This window comes from Lissotriton vulgaris, chromosome 11, assembly GCF_964263255.1.
Source record: "Lissotriton vulgaris chromosome 11, aLisVul1.2, whole genome shotgun sequence".
Taxonomy (NCBI): domain Eukaryota; kingdom Metazoa; phylum Chordata; class Amphibia; order Caudata; family Salamandridae; genus Lissotriton; species Lissotriton vulgaris.
In genome coordinates this window covers 1,094,200,937-1,094,225,668 of record NC_141699.1, presented here as the reverse complement: position 1 = coordinate 1,094,225,668, position 24,732 = coordinate 1,094,200,937, and the positions used below count along the sequence as shown (strand labels likewise).

General features: G+C 52.2%; 1 protein-coding gene across 1 annotated transcript in view; it reads left to right on the top strand.

The window, feature by feature from the left end:
* The window catches only part of MASP1 (MBL associated serine protease 1), a 219,026-nt gene that overhangs the window by 138,365 nt on the left and 55,929 nt on the right, over positions 1 to 24,732 (top strand). The gene's annotated exons all lie outside the window — the stretch shown is intronic.

Genomic DNA, 24,732 nt, shown 5'->3' with positions numbered 1-24,732 from the left:
ACCCCCTGCCACGAGTGCAGGACCCCCTACCATGACTGTGGGACCCCCGCTGTAAGTGCAGACCTCCTGCCACGAGTGTAGGACCCCCTACCATGACTGTGGGACCCCCGCTGTGAGCGCAGACCCCCTGCCACGAGTGCAGGACCCCCTTCCATGACTGTGGGACCCCCCGCTGTGAGCGCAGACCCCCTGCCACGAGTGCAGGACCCCCTTCCATGACTGTGGGACCCCCGCTGTGAGCGCAGACCCCCTGCCACGAGTGCAGGACCCCCTTCCATGACTGTGGGACCCCCGCTGTGAGCGCAGACCCCCTGCCACGAGTGCAGGACCCCCTTCCATGACTGTGGGACCCCCGCTGTAAGTGCAGACCTCCTGCCACGAGTGCAGGACCCCCTACCATGACTGTGGGACCCCCGCTGTAAGTGCAGACCTCCTGCCACGAGTGCAGGACCCCCTACCATGACTGTGGGACCCCCCGCTGTGAGCGCAGACCCCCTGCCACGAGTGCAGGACCCCCTACCATGACTGTGGGACCCCCCGCTGTGAGCGCAGACCCCCTGCCACGAGTGCAGGACCCCCTACCATGACTGTGGGACCCCCCGCTGTGAGCGCAGACCCCCTGCCACGAGTGCAGGACCCCCTACCATGACTGTGGGACCCCCCGCTGTGAGCGCAGACCCCCTGCCACGAGTGCAGGACCCCCTACCATGACTGTGGGACCCCCGCTGTAAGTGCAGACCTCCTGCCACGAGTGTAGGACCCCCTACCATGACTGTGGGACCCCCGCTGTGAGCGCAGACCCCCTGCCACGAGTGCAGGACCCCCTTCCATGACTGTGGGACCCCCCGCTGTGAGCGCAGACCCCCTGCCACGAGTGCAGGACCCCCTTCCATGACTGTGGGACCCCCGCTGTGAGCGCAGACCCCCTGCCACGAGTGCAGGACCCCCTACCATGACTGTGGGACCCCCCGCTGTGAGCGCAGACCCCCTGCCACGAGTGCAGGACCCCCTACCATGACTGTGGGACCCCCCGCTGTGAGCGCAGACCCCCTGTCACGAGTGCAGGACCCCCTACCATGACTGTGGGACCCCCGGCTGTGAGCGCAGAACCCCTGCCACGAGTGCAGGACCCCCTATCATGACTGTGGGACCCCCGCTGTGAGCGCGGACCCCCTGCCACGAGTGCAGGACCCCCTTCCATGACTGTGGGACCCCCCGCTGTGAGCGCAGACCCCCTGCCACGAGTGCAGGACCCCCTGTCATGACTGTGGGACCCCCGCTGTAAGTGCAGACCTCCTGCCACGAGTGCAGGACCCCCTACCATGACTGTGGGACCCCCGCTGTGAGCGCAGACCCCCTGCCACGAGTGCAGGACCCCCTTCCATGACTGTGGGACCCCCCGCTGTGAGCGCAGATCCCCTGCCACGAGTGCAGGACCCCCTACCATGACTGTGGGACCCCCGCTGTGAGCGCAGACCTCCTGCCACGAGTGCAGGACCCCCTACCATGACTGTGGGACCCCCGCTGTAAGTGCAGACCTCCTGCCACGAGTGCAGGACCCCCTTCCATGACTGTGGGACCCCCGCTGTAAGTGCAGACCTCCTGCCACGAGTGCAGGACCCCCTACCATGACTGTGGGACCCCCCGCTGTGAGCGCAGACCCCCTGCCACGAGTGCAGGACCCCCTACCATGACTGTGGGACCCCCCGCTGTGAGCGCAGACCCCCTGCCACGAGTGCAGGACCCCCTACCATGACTGTGGGACCCCCCGCTGTGAGCGCAGACCCCCTGCCACGAGTGCAGGACCCCCTACCATGACTGTGGGACCCCCCGCTGTGAGCGCAGACCCCCTGCCACGAGTGCAGGACCCCCTACCATGACTGTGGGACCCCCGCTGTAAGTGCAGACCTCCTGCCACGAGTGTAGGACCCCCTACCATGACTGTGGGACCCCCGCTGTGAGCGCAGACCCCCTGCCACGAGTGCAGGACCCCCTTCCATGACTGTGGGACCCCCCGCTGTGAGCGCAGACCCCCTGCCACGAGTGCAGGACCCCCTTCCATGACTGTGGGACCCCCGCTGTGAGCGCAGACCCCCTGCCACGAGTGCAGGACCCCCTACCATGACTGTGGGACCCCCCGCTGTGAGCGCAGACCCCCTGCCACGAGTGCAGGACCCCCTACCATGACTGTGGGACCCCCCGCTGTGAGCGCAGACCCCCTGTCACGAGTGCAGGACCCCCTACCATGACTGTGGGACCCCCGGCTGTGAGCGCAGAACCCCTGCCACGAGTGCAGGACCCCCTATCATGACTGTGGGACCCCCGCTGTGAGCGCAGACCCCCTGCCACGAGTGCAGGACCCCCTTCCATGACTGTGGGACCCCCCGCTGTGAGCGCAGACCCCCTGCCACGAGTGCAGGACCCCCTGTCATGACTGTGGGACCCCCGCTGTAAGTGCAGACCTCCTGCCACGAGTGCAGGACCCCCTACCATGACTGTGGGACCCCCGCTGTGAGCGCAGACCCCCTGCCACGAGTGCAGGACCCCCTTCCATGACTGTGGGACCCCCCGCTGTGAGCGCAGACCCCCTGCCACGAGTGCAGGACCCCCTACCATGACTGTGGGACCCCCGCTGTGAGCGCAGACCTCCTGCCACGAGTGCAGGACCCCCTACCATGACTGTGGGACCCCCGCTGTAAGTGCAGACCTCCTGCCACGAGTGCAGGACCCCCTTCCATGACTGTGGGACCCCCGCTGTAAGTGCAGACCTCCTGCCACGAGTGCAGGACCCCCTTCCATGACTGTGGGACCCCCGCTGTAAGTGCAGACCTCCTGCCACGAGTGCAGGACCCCCTACCATGACTGTGGGACCCCCGCTGTAAGTGCAGACCTCCTGCCACGAGTGCAGGACCCCCTACCATGACTGTGGGACCCCCGCTGTAAGTGCAGACCTCCTGCCACGAGTGCAGGACCCCCTACCATGACTGTGGGACCCCCGCTGTAAGTGCAGACCTCCTGCCACGAGTGCAGGACCCCCTACCATGACTGTGGGACCCCCGCTGTAAGTGCAGACCTCCTGCCACGAGTGCAGGACCCCCTACCATGACTGTGGGACCCCCGCTGTAAGTGCAGACCTCCTGCCACGAGTGCAGGACCCCCTTCCATGACTGTGGGACCCCCGCTGTAAGTGCAGACCTCCTGCCACGAGTGCAGGACCCCCTACCATGACTGTGGGACCCCCGCTGTAAGTGCAGACCTCCTGCCACGAGTGCAGGACCCCCTACCATGACTGTGGGACCCCCGCTGTAAGTGCAGACCTCCTGCCACGAGTGCAGGACCCCCTACCATGACTGTGGGACCCCCGCTGTAAGTGCAGACCTCCTGCCACGAGTGCAGGACCCCCTACCATGACTGTGGGACCCCCGCTGTAAGTGCAGACCTCCTGCCACGAGTGCAGGACCCCCTACCATGACTGTGGGACCCCCGCTGTAAGTGCAGACCTCCTGCCACGAGTGCAGGACCCCCTTCCATGACTGTGGGACCCCCCGCTGTGAGCGCAGACCCCCTGCCACGAGTGCAGGACCCCCTTCCATGACTGTGGGACCCCCCGCTGTGAGCGCAGACCCCCTGCCACGAGTGCAGGACCCCCTACCATGACTGTGGGACCCCCCGCTGTAAGTGCAGACCTCCTGCCACGAGTGCAGGACCCCCTACCATGACTGTGGGACCCCCGCTGTAAGCGCAGACCTCCTGCCACGAGTGCAGGACCCCCTACCATGACTGTGGGACCCCCGCTGTAAGCGCAGACCTCCTGCCACGAGTGCAGGACCCCCTTCCATGACTGTGGGACCCCCCGCTGTGAGCGCAGACCCCCTGCCACGAGTGCAGGACCCCCTTCCATGACTGTGGGACCCCCCGCTGTGAGCGCAGACCCCCTGCCACGAGTGCAGGACCCCCTTCCATGACTGCGGGACCCCCGCTGTGAGCGCAGACCCCCTGCCACGAGTGCAGGACCCCCTACCATGACTGTGGGACCCCCGCTGTGAGCGCAGACCCCCTGCCACGAGTGCAGGACCCCCTTCCATGACTGTGGGACCCCCCGCTGTGAGCGCAGACCCCCTGCCACGAGTGCAGGACCCCCTTCCATGACTGCGGGACCCCCGCTGTGAGCGCAGACCCCCTGCCACGAGTGCAGGACCCCCTTCCATGACTGTGGGACCCCCCGCTGTGAGCGCAGACCCCCTGCCACGAGTGCAGGACCCCCTACCATGACTGTGGGACCCCCGCTGTGAGCGCAGACCTCCTGCCACGAGTGCAGGACCCCCTACCATGACTGTGGGACCCCCGCTGTGAGCGCAGACCTCCTGCCACGAGTGCAGGACCCCCTTCCATGACTGTGGGACCCCCCGCTGTGAGCGCAGACCCCCTGCCACGAGTGCAGGACCCCCTACCATGACTGTGGGACCCCCGCTGTGAGCGCAGACCTCCTGCCACGAGTGCAGGACCCCCTACCATGACTGTGGGACCCCCGCTGTAAGTGCAGACCTCCTGCCACGAGTGCAGGACCCCCTTCCATGACTGTGGGACCCCCGCTGTAAGTGCAGACCTCCTGCCACGAGTGCAGGACCCCCTTCCATGACTGTGGGACCCCCGCTGTAAGTGCAGACCTCCTGCCACGAGTGCAGGACCCCCTACCATGACTGTGGGACCCCCGCTGTAAGTGCAGACCTCCTGCCACGAGTGCAGGACCCCCTACCATGACTGTGGGACCCCCGCTGTAAGTGCAGACCTCCTGCCACGAGTGCAGGACCCCCTACCATGACTGTGGGACCCCCGCTGTAAGTGCAGACCTCCTGCCACGAGTGCAGGACCCCCTACCATGACTGTGGGACCCCCGCTGTAAGTGCAGACCTCCTGCCACGAGTGCAGGACCCCCTACCATGACTGTGGGACCCCCGCTGTAAGTGCAGACCTCCTGCCACGAGTGCAGGACCCCCTACCATGACTGTGGGACCCCCGCTGTAAGTGCAGACCTCCTGCCACGAGTGCAGGACCCCCTTCCATGACTGTGGGACCCCCGCTGTAAGTGCAGACCTCCTGCCACGAGTGCAGGACCCCCTACCATGACTGTGGGACCCCCGCTGTAAGTGCAGACCTCCTGCCACGAGTGCAGGACCCCCTACCATGACTGTGGGACCCCCGCTGTAAGTGCAGACCTCCTGCCACGAGTGCAGGACCCCCTACCATGACTGTGGGACCCCCGCTGTAAGTGCAGACCTCCTGCCACGAGTGCAGGACCCCCTACCATGACTGTGGGACCCCCGCTGTAAGTGCAGACCTCCTGCCACGAGTGCAGGACCCCCTTCCATGACTGTGGGACCCCCCGCTGTGAGCGCAGACCCCCTGCCACGAGTGCAGGACCCCCTTCCATGACTGTGGGACCCCCCGCTGTGAGCGCAGACCCCCTGCCACGAGTGCAGGACCCCCTACCATGACTGTGGGACCCCCCGCTGTAAGTGCAGACCTCCTGCCACGAGTGCAGGACCCCCTACCATGACTGTGGGACCCCCGCTGTAAGTGCAGACCTCCTGCCACGAGTGCAGGACCCCCTACCATGACTGTGGGACCCCCGCTGTAAGTGCAGACCTCCTGCCACGAGTGCAGGACCCCCTTCCATGACTGTGGGACCCCCCGCTGTGAGCGCAGACCCCCTGCCACGAGTGCAGGACCCCCTTCCATGACTGTGGGACCCCCCGCTGTGAGCGCAGACCCCCTGCCACGAGTGCAGGACCCCCTTCCATGACTGTGGGACCCCCCGCTGTGAGCGCAGACCCCCTGCCACGAGTGCAGGACCCCCTACCATGACTGTGGGACCCCCCGCTGTAAGTGCAGACCTCCTGCCACGAGTGCAGGACCCCCTACCATGACTGTGGGACCCCCGCTGTAAGTGCAGACCTCCTGCCACGAGTGCAGGACCCCCTACCATGACTGTGGGACCCCCGCTGTAAGTGCAGACCTCCTGCCACGAGTGCAGGACCCCCTTCCATGACTGTGGGACCCCCCGCTGTGAGCGCAGACCCCCTGCCACGAGTGCAGGACCCCCTTCCATGACTGTGGGACCCCCCGCTGTGAGCGCAGACCCCCTGCCACGAGTGCAGGACCCCCTTCCATGACTGTGGGACCCCCCGCTGTGAGCGCAGACCCCCTGCCACGAGTGCAGGACCCCCTACCATGACTGTGGGACCCCCCGCTGTGAGCGCAGACCCCCTGCCACGAGTGCAGGACCCCCTACCATGACTGTGGGACCCCCCGCTGTGAGCGCAGACCCCCTGCCACGAGTGCAGGACCCCCTTCCATGACTGCGGGACCCCCGCTGTGAGCGCAGACCCCCTGCCACGAGTGCAGGACCCCCTACCATGACTGTGGGACCCCCCGCTGTGAGCGCAGACCCCCTGCCACGAGTGCAGGACCCCCTTCCATGACTGCGGGACCCCCGCTGTGAGCGCAGACCCCCTGCCACGAGTGCAGGACCCCCTACCATGACTGTGGGACCCCCCGCTGTGAGCGCAGACCCCCTGCCACGAGTGCAGGACCCCCTACCATGACTGTGGGACCCCCCGCTGTGAGCGCAGACCCCCTGCCACGAGTGCAGGACCCCCTTCCATGACTGCGGGACCCCCGCTGTAAGTGCAGACCTTCTGCCACGAGTGCAGCAGCAGGACCCCCTTCCATGACTGCGGGACCCCCGCTGTAAGTGCAGACCTCCTGCCACGAGTGCAGGACCCCCTTCCATGACTGCGGGACCCCCGCTGTAAGTGCAGACCTCCTGCCACGAGTGCAGGACCCCCTACCATGACTGTGGGACCCCCGCTGTAAGTGCAGACCTCCTGCCACGAGTGCAGGACCCCCTACCATGACTGTGGGACCCCCGCTGTAAGTGCAGACCTCCTGCCACGAGTGCAGGACCCCCTACCATGACTGTGGGACCCCCGCTGTAAGTGCAGACCTCCTGCCACGAGTGCAGGACCCCCTACCATGACTGTGGGACCCCCGCTGTAAGTGCAGACCTCCTGCCACGAGTGCAGGACCCCCTACCATGACTGTGGGACCCCAGCTGTAAGTGCAGACCTCCTGCCACGAGTGCAGGACCCCCTACCATGACTGTGGGACCCCCGCTGTAAGTGCAGACCTCCTGCCACGAGTGCAGGACCCCCTACCATGACTGTGGGACCCCCGCTGTAAGTGCAGACCTCCTGCCACGAGTGCAGGACCCCCTACCATGACTGTGGGACCCCCGCTGTAAGTGCAGACCTCCTGCCACGAGTGCAGGACCCCCTACCATGACTGTGGGACCCCCGCTGTAAGTGCAGACCTCCTGCCACGAGTGCAGGACCCCCTACCATGACTGTGGGACCCCCGCTGTAAGTGCAGACCTCCTGCCACGAGTGCAGGACCCCCTACCATGACTGTGGGCCCCCCGCTGTAAGTGCAGACCTCCTGCCACGAGTGCAGGACCCCCTACCATGACTGTGGGACCCCCGCTGTAAGTGCAGACCTCCTGCCACGAGTGCAGGACCCCCTACCATGACTGTGGGACCCCCGCTGTAAGTGCAGACCTCCTGCCACGAGTGCAGGACCCCCTACCATGACTGTGGGACCCCCGCTGTAAGTGCAGACCTCCTGCCACGAGTGCAGGACCCCCTACCATGACTGTGGGCCCCCCGCTGTAAGTGCAGACCTCCTGCCACGAGTGCAGGACCCCCTACCATGACTGTGGGACCCCCGCTGTAAGTGCAGACCTCCTGCCACGAGTGCAGGACCCCCTACCATGACTGTGGGACCCCCGCTGTAAGTGCAGACCTCCTGCCACGAGTGCAGGACCCCCTACCATGACTGTGGGACCCCCGCTGTAAGTGCAGACCCCCTGCCACGAGTGCAGGACCCCCTACCATGACTGTGGGACCCCCGCTGTAAGTGCAGACCTCCTGCCACGAGTGCAGGACCCCCTACCATGACTGTGGGACCCCCGCTGTAAGTGCAGACCCCCTGCCACGAGTGCAGGACCCCCTTCCATGACTGTGGGACCCCCGCTGTAAGTGCAGACCTCCTGCCACGAGTGCAGGACCCCCTTCCATGACTGTGGGGCCCCCCGCTGTAAGTGCAGACCTCCTGCCACGAGTGCAGGACCCCCTACCATGACTGTGGGACCCCCGCTGTAAGTGCAGACCTCCTGCCACGAGTGCAGGACCCCCTACCATGACTGTGGGACCCCCGCTGTAAGTGCAGACCTCCTGCCACGAGTGCAGGACCCCCTTCCATGACTGTGGGACCCCCCGCTGTGAGCGCAGACCCCCTGCCACGAGTGCAGGACCCCCTTCCATGACTGTGGGACCCCCCGCTGTGAGCGCAGACCCCCTGCCACGAGTGCAGGACCCCCTTCCATGACTGTGGGACCCCCCGCTGTGAGCGCAGACCCCCTGCCACGAGTGCAGGACCCCCTACCATGACTGTGGGACCCCCCGCTGTGAGCGCAGACCCCCTGCCACGAGTGCAGGACCCCCTACCATGACTGTGGGACCCCCCGCTGTGAGCGCAGACCCCCTGCCACGAGTGCAGGACCCCCTTCCATGACTGCGGGACCCCCGCTGTGAGCGCAGACCCCCTGCCACGAGTGCAGGACCCCCTACCATGACTGTGGGACCCCCCGCTGTGAGCGCAGACCCCCTGCCACGAGTGCAGGACCCCCTTCCATGACTGCGGGACCCCCGCTGTGAGCGCAGACCCCCTGCCACGAGTGCAGGACCCCCTACCATGACTGTGGGACCCCCCGCTGTGAGCGCAGACCCCCTGCCACGAGTGCAGGACCCCCTACCATGACTGTGGGACCCCCCGCTGTGAGCGCAGACCCCCTGCCACGAGTGCAGGACCCCCTACCATGACTGTGGGACCCCCCGCTGTAAGTGCAGACCTCCTGCCACGAGTGCAGGACCCCCTACCATGACTGTGGGACCCCCGCTGTAAGTGCAGACCTCCTGCCACGAGTGCAGGACCCCCTACCATGACTGTGGGACCCCCGCTGTAAGTGCAGACCTCCTGCCACGAGTGCAGGACCCCCTACCATGACTGTGGGACCCCCGCTGTAAGTGCAGACCTCCTGCCACGAGTGCAGGACCCCCTACCATGACTGTGGGACCCCCCGCTGTGAGCGCAGACCCCCTGCCACGAGTGCAGGACCCCCTTCCATGACTGTGGGACCCCCCGCTGTGAGCGCAGACCCCCTGCCACGAGTGCAGGACCCCCTACCATGACTGTGGGACCCCCCGCTGTGAGCGCAGACCCCCTGCCACGAGTGCAGGACCCCCTACCATGACTGTGGGACCCCCCGCTGTAAGTGCAGACCTCCTGCCACGAGTGCAGGACCCCCTACCATGACTGTGGGACCCCCGCTGTGAGCGCAGACCCCCTGCCACGAGTGCAGGACCCCCTACCATGACTGTGGGACCCCCCGCTGTGAGCGCAGACCCCCTGCCACGAGTGCAGGACCCCCTACCATGACTGTGGGACCCCCCGCTGTGAGCGCAGACCCCCTGCCACGAGTGCAGGACCCCCTACCATGACTGTGGGACCCCCCGCTGTGAGCGCAGACCCCCTGCCACGAGTGCAGGACCCCCTACCATGACTGTGGGACCCCCCGCTGTGAGCGCAGACCCCCTGCCACGAGTGCAGGACCCCCTACCATGACTGTGGGACCCCCCGCTGTGAGCGCAGACCCCCTGCCACGAGTGCAGGACCCCCTACCATGACTGTGGGACCCCCCGCTGTGAGCGCAGACCCCCTGCCACGAGTGCAGGACCCCCTTCCATGACTGTGGGACCCCCCGCTGTGAGCGCAGACCCCCTGCCACGAGTGCAGGACCCCCTACCATGACTGTGGGACCCCCCGCTGTGAGCGCAGACCCCCTGCCACGAGTGCAGGACCCCCTACCATGACTGTGGGACCCCCCGCTGTGAGCGCAGACCCCCTGCCACGAGTGCAGGACCCCCTACCATGACTGTGGGACCCCCCGCTGTGAGCGCAGACCCCCTGCCACGAGTGCAGGACCCCCTACCATGACTGTGGGACCCCCCGCTGTGAGCGCAGACCCCCTGCCACGAGTGCAGGACCCCCTACCATGACTGTGGGACCCCCCGCTGTGAGCGCAGACCCCCTGCCACGAGTGCAGGACCCCCTTCCATGACTGTGGGACCCCCCGCTGTGAGCGCAGACCCCCTGCCACGAGTGCAGGACCCCCTTCCATGACTGTGGGGCTCCACCACAAGTGCGGAGACCCTTTGTGCTTCAGCCCCTATGAGTGTACCCTTGTGGACGGCGCGTCTTGCACGCTGCGCTGAGAGATCGGTCACTCAGGCAGATGTTGTGTGATTGTATGACTTATCGATGGTGACACCAAACTCAGATTCATGCTCCAGGACAACCAAACCAGGCTTGTATTTTATTAGCAGACAGGCACTGAGTCAGGGCTTTAGCTGAAATGAAAACACTAGTATTGACAGATTGCAATGCACCTTGGGATATGTATGCAAACCCAGGTGCACATGCGCAGTTTAACCATACAATGAGGTACACAGCTGCGAGCTCTTTCTGCTTTGAGTGCATAGACATACCACTGAGCCCACGCATGCAATCGATCAAAACGAATCAATAAAATAAACGAACACATTATTTTATTGTTCCTCGTCCTACTTAAGTGACGTATAAGGCGCACAGCGGGGAGCATACATGAAAACCACAGGGAACCATTTCTTCTGTTACCTGCTGACTCCTCACTTCACAAAAGACAGTAAAGGGACACAAAAGTCTTTCAAATGCAATAAAACTATTTACGATTTTATTATGTTTCATCCATGTGTAATTTACTCGAATGCAAAGGCTAATTTGGTGCCATTAAAATATATACAGTGAATTAAACCAAAGTCCTCAGCTAAGTTGTCTTTTCCTTTCAATCCACTAACAATTTATCTGTGGATGCCACAAAAACATAATATACAGCCCAGGTGTCTTTGATATTTATGTACAATCTGACATGAAATGCGGAGGAGTGACTGTGAATGAAGTCCGTCGACAGTCAGTGGGTCTCGGGGGAACTGAACACAAACTTAAGATTTCACGACTTCCGGCCTTTGCTACTACTTATTTATTCATTTATTTATCTAGGGCCAGATGTAGGACGGCAAATACCGGAATCGGCCGTTACCAACACGTATTTGAAGATGTAGATGTAGGGGCATGCTAAAACACAGATTCGGTAATTTTACCGAATCGGTAATTTTACTGACAGGTACATGCATCAAACTCGACATTTGCGATTCCTTAATTGCGATTTTTAAGGATTCGCAATTAAGGAATTGCAAATGCCTATGCATCAAGAAATCGCTAAATAAATTGCGATTTCTTAGAATTAGATTTCCTAGAGGCCCATCGGAATGAATGGGAAGACAATCTCAATTTGCGATTCGCAATTAGCGAATCGCAAATTGAGATTGCGATTTCAAGGGTGCAGGGGTGTCCAAAGGACACCCTGTTGCACCCCTGAAATCAAACAATGCACATATGTTGTGTACACACATGCCCTAAGGGCATGTGTGTGCACAACATGAAAGTTAAAAAAATGCAAAAAATTGCATTTTTCTAACATTTCGCAAAATCACCATGAGGTCCAACCTCATGGTAATTTTTTCTCTCTAATTGCGAATTCGCAATTTTTTTTAGTTTCATGCATTGCTTTTGAGGAATCGCAAATTTGCGATTCCTTAAAAGCAATCACACTTAAAAAAATCGCTAAAATAGCGATTTATTCACTTTTAAGTTGATGCATCCCAAATAGTGATTTGGGAATCGCAAACGGCCGAATTTTGCGATTCGCACCGTTTGCGATTCCCAAATCGCTTGATGCATGTGCCTGTGAATCTGTAAAATACCGAATCGGTAAAATTACCGATTCTGTATTTTGATATGTAGGTAGCACTGCAATCAGTGCTACAGGGGTTTAAGAATTTGTTATTTACCACCAACTAGAAGTTGGTGGTAAATAATGAAAACCCTTTAAAAAGCTTTTTTTTGCTTTTTAAACAGTGCCATGTTGCAAACATACATGCCCTAAGGGCATGTATGTCTGCAACATGTGCACCCATGAACAATTGAGGGGTGCAACAGGGTGTCAAAGTGACACCCTGCCACCCTTCAATGTTTCCCCGACATTCATTCCTATGGGCCTCCAGACCCATAGGAATGAATGGCAATTACCGAATCGGTAAATACCGATTCGGTAATTACCGAATCATACGGATTCGGTAATGAAATCGGTAAAATTATCTAAATCCCGATTGCCAGTTCTAAAATACCGAATCGGTATGATTCGGTATTTAAGAATCGGTAATCTGGGATTACCTACATCTGGCCCTAGTGTTTTATAGAGCACGAACTTGACCCGTGAGGGTATCAGAGCGCTTTACAAGGTTTACAAAAATACATTTACAGAAGTGAACAAAAAGGCTTAGAAATGCAGAAGCATACAAAACGATTGGAATGGGGAAGGGGTGCTGGATACATAGGGGAAAGAGGGACACGTGTGTGTGGCTACAGATGCAGTTAATCACTATAGAACCCCACAGCTTCTTGGTGGAGTGAGTAGGTGATCTGATGACCAGGCGATGGTCTTAGATTAGTCAGGCTCTCTGTGGTGGTTGAAGGCAGAGATTAGGCGAGGAATTTTCCCATGAAGAAAGTTTTGGCCTCCATTTTGAAATGTGACAGAGAAGGAATTCTTCTGATGGCGAGTGGGTGAGAGTTCCAAATTCTTGGTGGGGCCCCGGAGAAAGCTCAATTGTAGTTTTTTTTTTTTCCAAAAGCGGGCAGGTTGGAGCAAAAGGTCTCTGGCGGAAAGGGAGTTCCTGCTTCTTCCAGATACCACTAGTTTCTGTGCAAGATTTGTATAAAGTTAAGCTACTGCAGTGATTAGAGCTACTGATTTCTAAATCACAGATCTTTAGGTAGTAAAATGAAACTATTTTAACAAAGTATGAATCTTGTCAAAGTCGGAGGGTCTTGGGGCGGCAACGCCTCCGGGGCAGCCCACACCAACTGGAAACCAGCACTGGGTGATCTGAGATGCTCTAAAGACCCCTTCCAAATTCGTAAAATACTAACAACAAACTTCTTTAAGATGCACTTGAGTTCGTTTTATTTTCTAGCCTCCAGCTTCTCTTTTTTTCCCTTCTCATTTCATCCATTTTTCTTCACGCGACTCCTAATGTCCATACTAATTGAGACATCTCACTCGAATTTCTACATTCTCTGACTTCTTGCTTATTATCTTTCGTTTACGTACTCTTAGGGCCCGATTTATTTAACTAAATAAAGACAAAATCCTAAACTTTCTATCATTTTAGTTTTCACAGACGGCACTTACTCATTTTGGTATTCACAGAAGGCACTTACTCATTTCGGCATTCACAGAATTTAGGAGTCCTAACTTTAGGATTCCTAAATGCCTTCTGTGAATACCTAAAGTCTTAAAGCTAGGATTGTTCTCAGTTGAGGAGTCCTAAAGTTAGGAGTCCTAACTTTAGGACTCCTAAACTGGGAAAAATCCTAACTTTAAGACTTTCGGTATTCACAGAAGGCATTCAGGAGTCCTAAAGTTAGGAGTCCTAAATTCTGTGAATACCAAAATGAGTAAGTGCCTTCTGTGAATACCAAAATGAGTAAGTGCCTTCTGTGAATACCAAAATGAGTAAGTGCCTTCTGTGAATACCAAAATGAGTAAGTGCCTTCTGTGAATACCAAAATGAGTAAGTGCCTTCTGTGAATACCAAAATGGTATTTAAGTTTAGGATTTTGTCTTAAGTTAGTTCTGTGAATCGGGCCCTGTGACTCCTCTTGAATTGCACAAACCCCTGCCACCCTCTTATCTCTCCCTGTCTTTGTATCTTACCTCATCATAGCTCTTCTCAACCTAAGGCCCTTCACCTCAAGTTCTTTCTCATTCCTAATATCCTAATACTTTTTTTGACTCAAAGTTCTCATTTTCCCAACCTCCTCAACTCTCTGCCTTCTTTCTTTTTCTCTTCCTGTTTGTCTTTTACTCTCTGTTTCTCTCCTGTCTCTAATGGTGAAACAGGTTTCGACATTATGTTGTTGCCAATGGCTCTGAAATTCTGCTCTCATTGTGAATTATAGGTAATATGTTAGGGGTTAATCTTAACCCACTCGTATTGTACTCTGGCACCTCCTTGGCTGAGTTGTGCTTTATTGGAATGCACAATAAATAAAGCAGAATAAATGACAGATGCGGCACCATAGGGGAAGGTGATTCATTGCAGGCCATTGGCCAGACAAACAAGCTCTGTCCTTCCCTGGGATTAAAAGGCTAAAAGAATTCCTATAATCTTTTAGGAGGGTGACTGGGCAATTGATATATGTTGACTAATTGTCCCTTCCTGCCAGCACAATGCCCCAATATATACCACTGATTTTGTACGATGGGTTTAATCTTCAGGGGGTGTTAGCATTCTGTCCTGTACACAGTATCTTGTGAAATGGATACTTGTATAGCGCACTACTCACCCGCAAGGGTCTCAAGGCGCTTGTACGAATACCACTGTGGAACCCGTCCTGGCTTTCCCTGTGAGGCATCCACTCCTGGGCACCCCCAGGGTGAAGGCCAAGCATCCTTAGCGTTGTGGGGGCCGTTGTGTAGATTAAGCAAGCTATTGCCCAGAGATGCAGAGTGGGACTCCATGATTGGAAAAGGCACCGAGGCGAGAATTATCAGGTCCGTGGAATTTTGAGCCCAAGACCTGCTGAGGCGGGTATTGAACTCTGGTCCCGGGCTAGACCTCTGCAGCAGGGTCTGCCGCTCTAACCATTGAGCCACACTTCTCCACTTGTGGAGGTGGTATGTGGTGTCCTTGTGTCTTCTTGTGTCACCTGAAGGCAACATGTTATCAGTGAGACATTCACTCTACACCCATTCCCAGTGGCCCTCTCCATTTCTTCTGTCCCACCTGACGCCTAAACCAACCAGGACATATACAACTCTGCCTACTCAATCTCTCCCACTATCCTCCAAGCTCTCGAGGTTTCTTGCGGTGTCCACTCCTTAATCCCATCTAGGAAGCACGCCGTGGCTTACCACTGGTACCCGCTGAACTGAGGGCACACAGACCTCAGATACAGTGGGCAGAAAGAAAGTGGAGCCAGTCCTACTCTTCCAAATCTCTTCAGACCCACAAACTCAGCTCAAACTCTACAATATGTTCCTTCATTTGGCCTAAGTCACCTATTATAAGCACCTAATTCAAACATCTGCAAACTCAGCTTAAATAATGTTTGGGGGATCTCATCTACTCAGCCAGCATGCGCTTCACCATCCCTTCTGCTCAAGAGCTGTGTGGCAGATTTGCCTCTTTCTTCACAGATAAGATGCGTCTCATATACTACAATATTAGAACTGATCTATCCCATCGTAACCAGTAGGTGCCCAAACTACTTTACAGCAAGATACATTAGTGGAGGTTTTCTCCGCTGTTGAAGACTTTCAAACATACTACTTTCTTTCCTCAATTACATGCACTCATACATGTCCTACCGTTGCTTCTTAACATCTTCTCCTCAGGCTTGTGCCCACCTGCTGGAAGAAGAGGATTGTCAAACCATAATTAAAGAAGCCTGTTTTATATCCTAGGATAGAGAGTACCTATAGATATATCTTTCTGCTCCTCACCACTGCAGAACTAGAGCTGGAACATCATCTCAACGTCTCATTAACTCTTTAGGATACATGAATTGCTAGATCCAGAAGGGTGAGTTTTCGTTCAGGAATGGCACTGATACAGCACTTTTGTCGCTATTTTGTGATGGTTGCTAGACATCCCCATAGGACTCATTTTGTTGAATCTCTCAGTAGCATTCAATAGGTTTGGCCATTCTATTCTGCCCAACCGTTTGGCGGATGTTGGATTAGGTGGACCTGCCTTTCCTGTTTCTCATCTTTCCTATCTGGGTATACTTAATCCGTGAATCTCTCCGCTTTTCAGTCTAAACCCTGTCTGGTAGTCTGCATAGTTCTTCAGGTATATTGAAGGCCTGGGCGGTGAATTCCGCCTTGTTCGAGGAGTTTGCAGAGTTTTTCGCACTCCTCACTCTGCCGAGCATGCAAAGTTCTGAAAAACTCTGCTCTGACCATTACGTTTCCTCAAACCTTCTAATATGTTTATGTGAGTGTATATATATATATATATATATATATATATATATATATATATATATATATATATATATATATAAATTATGAAATGATGTTCAGACACTGTGGAGTGCACCAATGTTTTGTGGGTTTTGTGATTGCATGGTAAGCCACTACCATGAATGGGAGCATCCTCCCGCAAGCAGTTCGGCAAGATGAAGTGGCAATTGGTGGAACTATATATATATATATATATATGTGTATATTTAGAGAGAGTGAGATAGGCGTAGATTAATACAGATATATATAGAGAGAAAAATAGATATTATAAATATATATATTTAAATTAATTTAACCCCCTGCCCCAATCCCATGACTCTTAAAAAACACTTTCCACTCCATACTCTTAACCATGCTGGTACCCTAAAAAAACCAATTCACCAACCCGTACGCATATCCATCCCTTCACCTTAAAATTTCCTTAAACCTTTTACTACTCCTTATCCTTACCCTTCCCTGAACCCTAAAAAAACCCTTACCACTCTGCACCCTTAGCCATTCTCAAGCCTACAACCCCCTTTCTACCCCATAACTTTACCTACCCTTGAACCCTAATAACCCCTAAAATCTGTCACTAATCCATACCCTTACCATCCAAAAACCCTAAAAAACCTTACTACCCCATACTCCATGCCCTTACTCATCTCTAAACCCTTAAAACGCCTTTCACCCCTCCCTTCTCCTTAAATCACTTAATTATGTAAGTAAAATACATGCCTATTTGTGGTAAAGTCCTCCACTGTAAAGTGCCAGAAAGTGTCATCTGTGGTACTTGCATCCATGGTAATGGTGGCATTGTCAATGTCCAGCGTGGTAACACCACCATTGTGGGTGCTATATACCTCTTAAATACACTATGCATCACCACACGTTCAATCCTCCTTAAATCTACCTCTTTGATTCTACCTCCTTGGTTCTACCTCCTTGATTCTACCTCCTTGATTGTATGTCCTTGATTCTACCTCCTTGATTCTACCTTCTTGATTCTACCTCCTTGATTCTATCTCCTTGATTGCCTGTCTTCGATTCTACTTCCTTGATTCTACCTCCTTGGTTCTACCTCCTTGATTCCTCCTCCTTGATTGTATGTCCTTGATTCTACCTCCTTGATTCTACCTTCTTGGTTCTACCTCCTTGATTCTATCTCCTTGATTGCCTGTCTTCGATTCTACTTCCTTGATTCTACCTCCTTGGTTCTACCTCCTTGATTCTACCTCCTTGATTGTATGTCCTTGATTCTACCTCCTTGATTCTACCTTCTTGATTCTACCTCCTTGGTTCTATCTCCTTGATTGCCTGTCTTCGATTCTACTTCCTTGATTCTACCTCCTTGGTTCTACCTCCTTGATTCTACCTCCTTGATTGTATGTCCTTGATTCTACCTCCTTGATTCTACCTTCTTGGTTCTACCTCCTTGATTCTATCTCCTTGATTGTCTGTCTTCGATTCTACTTCCTTAATTCTACCTCCTTTATTTTACTGATAGAGCGCGCAGGTCACCCGACTAATTTTATTACCAAATATGCACACTTGGGGCCATAATATATTTTCATTACACTTTTATTTAATCGGGTAACCTACACTCTACTACCAGTAACCCTGTTCCTTTCTATTTATTCCCAATGTAACTGACTTACCAATCCTCGTCACAGGTACCTAAGATCACAATGGATCAAGGAGCTAGCTGCAAAATAAGTAGACAACACAAATACCATATACAAATTGAAAATGTTTGTACTCTTTATAATAACCACAGACTCAGGAAGTTTTGAAAACCTTTATCTAATCATCATCATCATCATATGCCATGAGTAGAAGATTAACACAGATCAAACTATCTATAACTAGAATTAGAAATATCGTATAGCTATGAATAAGGCAGAGAATCATTTAGGAATCGAAAATTAAAGGGAAGGAGAAGAATAAGGAACATGCTATTTTAGATCAACAGACTTTCACAACTTCACTAAAGGCGGGTAAAGAAAGGGAACATGCTAATCAAAGTAGACTTTTGAAATTCACTAACGGTTCAGAGGAAATGAAACTTATGAAATTTGATTCATCCAGATGTGCTTAGTCTCTATAGGGAGGGTAAGAATGGAACATAAACTATATAAGAAAACGATTTAGCATTTGACTAAAGGTAGGTAAAAAAGTGGAACATGCTAATAGACAAATGATGCATGAAAATCTCATTTATAAAGGACAGGGGGAGAAAAGGAACATATGCAATTATGCTTTATTCGAGACGTTAGTTTAGATAAACAATCACCCACACAGACTTTATATTTACCTAGGATAGAGTGAAGACCAACCCTGGCCACGGGTCAGTTTGGGAAGACGGGAAAGGACCCTCAAGGACTTAGATTGCCAGTAGGCGAGCAAGAACAGCTCATGGACAGCCAGGACAGGATAACCCCAGGATTCGGATCAGGACCAGGTTCACCAAAGGGTACGACCAACACCCGCAGCTTCGGTTGCAACGCCTGCGCTACTCCCTCCCTGCAAGGAATCTGCCAATAACCCTGATTGGGTTTTCGAACCTCCCAGCAAAGTGCTTCGCCAGCACTTCAGGTTTCCCAAACCCTGAGTAGGTCTGTGAAAATTCGGACAGAGTGCTCCGCAGCTCTCTGTATCGATCACCTATAGAGTTCGTAGGGTCAGTGACAGGTCAGCTATTCGGACAGGTCGGACAATTTCTCTAGCTAAACCTAGGCTAGTTATACTGTTTTTCGGGTTAGTGTATCACCCCCCAATGTTGCAAGTGTAAGGATCCCCAATTCTGATTGGACAAAGGAGGAGGTTAAGTCATCACACCACCTAAAATTTAGACTTTCTCAGGCTTAATATTCAGTTTTCGTACCCACCCCTTAACTTCTAGCTTCCCATGGCATATGTTTTACAGGGAACAATGGGGTACACAGCAGTTATTACAAATGTAACAAATTCTAGTACAGATCAGCTACTTCGGCTAGGTAGAAGTTCAGTTTCCCAGGAGCATCTTGGCCGTGGCTGCCAGCTGGCTGGGTTCTACTGCTGCATGGTTTTCTTTTCCCCCATCACGTGACTGGTACCATACGGGCTTCCAAGATGGGTAGTAAGCAGCTCCCAGGCCCAAAGAATACGATATATGAAAAGCAAGCGAAAACAATTTAGAAACACAGAATAAAAGATTACACTGTATACCATGAATGGCTATATTATATCCCTTACTTTATAATAACTATAGCATTAGGGTAAGTGCAGAACAAACAGCTTTGCAAAAGCGGCAATGCAAGCTTGGAGCATGTGAGAACACAAAGCGGCCATATCAGCTGTATTGCGCATGAGCAACAAATTCCCACCAGACCTGCGAGTACGTCATATCACATGGGTATGACCAACGCCTGCGCAGCCTAAATTCCCGCGTAGCAGCGACCATTTTAGAGGCAAGCGTATTAAAATTAGTAAACACATAGGCAAGCTTCACTGGGACACACCGTGTAGTGTAAAAATATGCAAAATTAGTAAGACAAACAGGTTGATTTAGTCTATTACATTATTTGAGGCTCTTGATACAAGCAAGTCGCTTAACGTGCGAATCCTTGCTCCATCACTACCTCCTTGATTCTACTTCCTTGATTCTACTTCCTTGTTTCTACCTCATTAATTCTACCTCCTTGACTCTACCTCCTTGAGCCTATCTCCTTGATTGTACCTCTTTGAATGTACCTCCTTCATTCTACTTCTTTGATTCTATCTCCTTGATACTACTGCCTTGATTTTACCTCCTTGATTCAACCTCATTGTTTCTATCTCATTGATTTTACCTCCTTGATTCAACCTCATTGTTTCTATCTCATTGATTCTTCCTCCTTGATTCTACCTCATTGTTTCTATCTCATTGATTTTACCTCCTTGATTCAACCTCATTGTTTCTATCTCATTGATTTTACCTCCTTGATTCAACCTCATTGTTTCTATCTCATTGATTCTTCCTCCTTGATTCTACCTCATTGTTTCTATCTCATTGATTTTGCCTCCTTGATTCAACCTCATTGTTTCTATCGCATTGATTTTACCTCCTTGATTCAACCTCATTGTTTCTATCTCATTGATTTTACCTCCTTGATTCAACCTCATTGTTTCTATCTCATTGATTCTTCCTCCTTGATTCTACCTCATTGTTTCTATCTCATTGATTTTACCTCCTTGATTCAACCTCATTGTTTCTATCTCATTGATTTTACCTCCTTGATTCAACCTCATTGTTTCTATCGCATTGATTTTACGTCCTTGATTCAACCTCATTGTTTCTATCTCATTGATTTTACCTCCTTGATTCAACCTCATTGTTTCTATCTCATTGATTTTACCTCCTTGATTCAACCTCATTGTTTCTATCTCATTGATTCTTCCTCCTTGATTCTACCTCATTGTTTCTATCTCATTGATTTTACCTCCTTGATTCAACCTCATTGTTTCTATCGCATTGATTTTACGTCCTTGATTCAACCTCATTGTTTCTATCTCATTGATTTTACCTCCTTGATTCAACCTCATTGTTTCTATCTCATTGATTCTTCCTCCTTGATTCTACCTCATTGTTTCTATCTCATTGATTTTACCTCCTTGATTCAACCTCATTGTTTCTATCTCATTGATTTTACCTCCTTGATTCAACCTCATTGTTTCTATCTCATTGATTTTACCTCCTTGATTCAACCTCATTGTTTCTATCTCATTGATTCTTCCTCCTTGATTCTACCTCATTGTTTCTATCTCATTGATTTTACCTCCATGATTCAACCTCCTGGATTTTACCTCCTTGATTTTACCTCCTTGATTCAACCTCCATGATACTAGCTCATTGTTTGTATCTCATTGGTTTTACCTCCTTGACTCTACTTTCTTGATTCTTGCTCTTTGTAATCACCTCCACCCTGCTGACCACTCTGGACTGTCTTCCTGTCTCATTCTTTTAGATCTGTCCACCACCTTTGGTCCAATGAGCCCCTGTATTTTCCCTTTATTCTTTCTCTTGGTATTTATGTCATAGCTCTTTTCTGGTTCTCTTCTTCTCTTCTTATGCCCAAGATCCTATCTCTTGGGCTAATCTTGTTTTATTTTTCTCTGTGTGCTGCCCTAGTAGTGACTTGCTGCCCTCTTCTCTTCATTGCTCAAGAGAACCCCACCCTCAGAGGTCGTTTCTTTTTTTGCCCCTTCTTATCTATATGCCAATTATTCCCAGCTCTATTTCTCTTTCTCATCTTTAACCTAGTCTCCAAGATATAATCTCCTGTTGCTTATCGTCTACGTATTGCACCTGAATTCATCTGAAACTAAAATTACCATCTTTCCTGCAGCACCCACTCCTTCTCCCCCACTCCACTTTGTTCCTTTTTTCCCTTTGCTTCTCATCTATCTCTGTTACCTTTCACACATGCTCTGGGCATGATTTTGAAGTCCAGCCTCTTTTCTGTATATTTTTGATGTTTCTTGTTTGTTCCACAAAATACTTCTTTCTTTCCAATTTACCAAACCTCCTATTCTTGATCATTCTGCTCCATCCTGCAGAACGCTCTTTCTGCCCTCTCTGGGCTGTTACGTCTGCCATTCACCTTCGTTTTTAAAGGTTCCTCCACCGTCTACTCTCTCCTGGCCTCATGTCTCTTCTGTTTCCTATACATTCACTTGTAATGTGCCCTCAGTCTGGCTCCTCTTTTCCTCTCATTTCTTGTTCAGCTCCTCTTTCCTCCTGCCCCCTGCATTCTGGTTTCCACTTCAGACTGCTTCGCCGTTCACCCTGTGGCTCCTGCTGATATAATATCATCAGTCTGCCCTCAATCTCTGGAAGATACTCTCTTTAACTGCACTCTCCTCTCCTCTTACATTTTTAGAGCTTCTTTGAATGGCCATCATTTCGACGGGCTTCTGTCGATAGGTTTTAGTCCATTACATCAGACAGCCTGGCACCAGGGCAGGGAGGCAGGAAAATACTGACGATTCGGGGGGGGGGGGGAGGGGGGGGGACACCAAACGTTTCCACTTCAAAGGGGGCACTGTGCTTATGACGGAGCGGTTCCGTCATGGCCCGCCCCGCTCAATGGAACGCTCAGCACAGGCGCAGAATTCACGCCACGCAGGCGCTCCGAGAGGGGCATGACGGAACCGCTCCGTCATCAGCACAGCGTCACCGCAGCTGATGACGGAGCGGTTCTGTCATCAGCAGGCAAGGGGTTAAAAAAGAGACTAAGTTCAAACATAAAAATCTTTACTGCAACTTCGTCCAGCGGCTCCCCATTGATGACGCCTACTCCTCAGACACAGACGGCTGTGTTGCCCCGCTGAACTTTACCTTCTCAGTCATTTTTGTTGGAAAATTCTTCTAAATCTTAAGGGAAAAGGAGACAGGGCCCAATCCACTTCATGTGTCCGACCTCTGCTCTACCGCGGTCGACCATAACCTTTGACTTTGCCATGGTCTTGCGTGACCAGATCTCCACCGTTGGCGTTTTGATCATTTAGGCGCTATTTTTCACTTTCAACTATAAAAAATTCATAACTCCAGTTCTACTGATTGGATTTTTGTTGTTTTAGTGTAAAATTATTTATTAAAATGTACTCTATTTTTCTAAATTAGTCTGGGATTTTTCTTGGGTTGTACTTTCTCTTTATCACTGCTTAGGTGCTGAATATATACTTTACACATTGCACCTAAGTTAGACATGACTTTTGTGTCACGCTACCAGAGGGTTAAGCATAGATTAATTTAGTGAGTTTTTGTGGCTCACACTGACAAGCATTGTGTCTGTTGCTTTAGCAGGGTTTCACCCCCTGACCACCAACCAACAACCCAATTTCTCACAAGTATGATGCTCCGAGCGTCCAGAGACACTCGTTTGGTTCTTCCAATGGACTAGTGGCACTTGACTTCAGATGTGTAATTGCAAGCTTGCTTTGTCGCCTAGCTACCTCTTTCTTTCTTGGTTCCCAGGAGCTATTGGCAATGCTTCCCAGCTTCCATTTTCTTCGCAGAAGGGATGTGACTGAGGAAGTCAGTCCACAGTGTTGCCAAACTTCTCAAAAAGAATCTTGACTTCCTGAGCTGGCATTCAGTGAGGTTGGAGGGAGCAGCAGAAAGGGATGGCTGTGAAGAGCAGCCTGTGTTCATCACCAGCCTCCCCTAACAAAGACCAATGAGGGAAGGAAGGGGGTTAACAAGGGAGGAAGGAGAACAATGAAGAGAGTGTGGGGCTGATGAAGAGAAAGAGGGGAGTGTGGCAGCAGCAGGAGAGAAGCAGGAAAGAGATGAGGCACCCAGAGAGATGGGGGAAGACGGAGGCCTGGAAGCAGAGGGGGTGGGGGAGGCCAGTGGGGAGAGCGCATGGAACAGGGAAAGGTCCAACCCCTGCACTCTAATAAGTGCCAAAATTAAATTGCTATAGAAACTTGAAAAACGTAAAAGAAACTCCAACTTCATCAGTGGAAAGATAGGGGGGCATATTATCAAGCATGGCGTTATAATTATCGCCGAATTAGCGGCAGAAAACTGCCACTAAAGCGGCGATAATGGGATTGATAATACGCCCTTGTGAATTCCAATAGAAGCCCATGTTCTGGTGTCAACATGGACTTCTATGGGAATTCTCTACGGCGTATTATCAAGCCCATTATCGCCGCTTTAGCATCAGTTTTCTGCCGCTTAAAGCAGCCATAATTATAACGCTGTGCTTGATAATATGCCCCAGAGTTCTTTCATTTTAAACAACGTTAAATCAAAGTATCCCAGAGGCTGGACAAACACTAGAACAGAGACGGGCTCCAAGGAATCACAAGCAGGGATCTGAGATTGACAAGTAATCTATTGAATAAGGAGCGAGTGTCAAACCCAAAATCCACTCTAAGAAGATTTTAAACTATTGTCTACAGACAACACAAATATCAAAGGTGTGCGGAATATTTAAATAAAGAAAAACAAGGTTTTTGTTTTTTACTATGACAACCCTATTAAATTTTAAGTGGGTGATACGTTCCATTAAAGTGTTTTCAAAATTAAATTTCTGAATTGTCTCAGTCCCTAAATCTGGAAAATTTGTGACGATATTGGATCCTCTGTGTTGACAAAAAAATCCCTGTCAATTTTAATTTATAATCACTTGCATTCCCCAGATGTTGCTTCAAATAGAGCTTCTGGTGTTTGTCCCAGACTGCTGGAACTTACATCTTCCTGTCAAGAAATGATATTTACAGGGTGGACAGCAGCTGGCTATGATTTTGAGTCACAACGTTTCAGAATTTCAGATTTTAAAAAAGCACCTACATCTCAAATAATCCTTGTTGGCCACTTGATGGATCCTGTCTGAGACTGAACAACAGTGTAATATGCATCTTAATTCCAAGTTTCATATAACATTTCTAGTCTGCATAGATGGAGACATTGACAT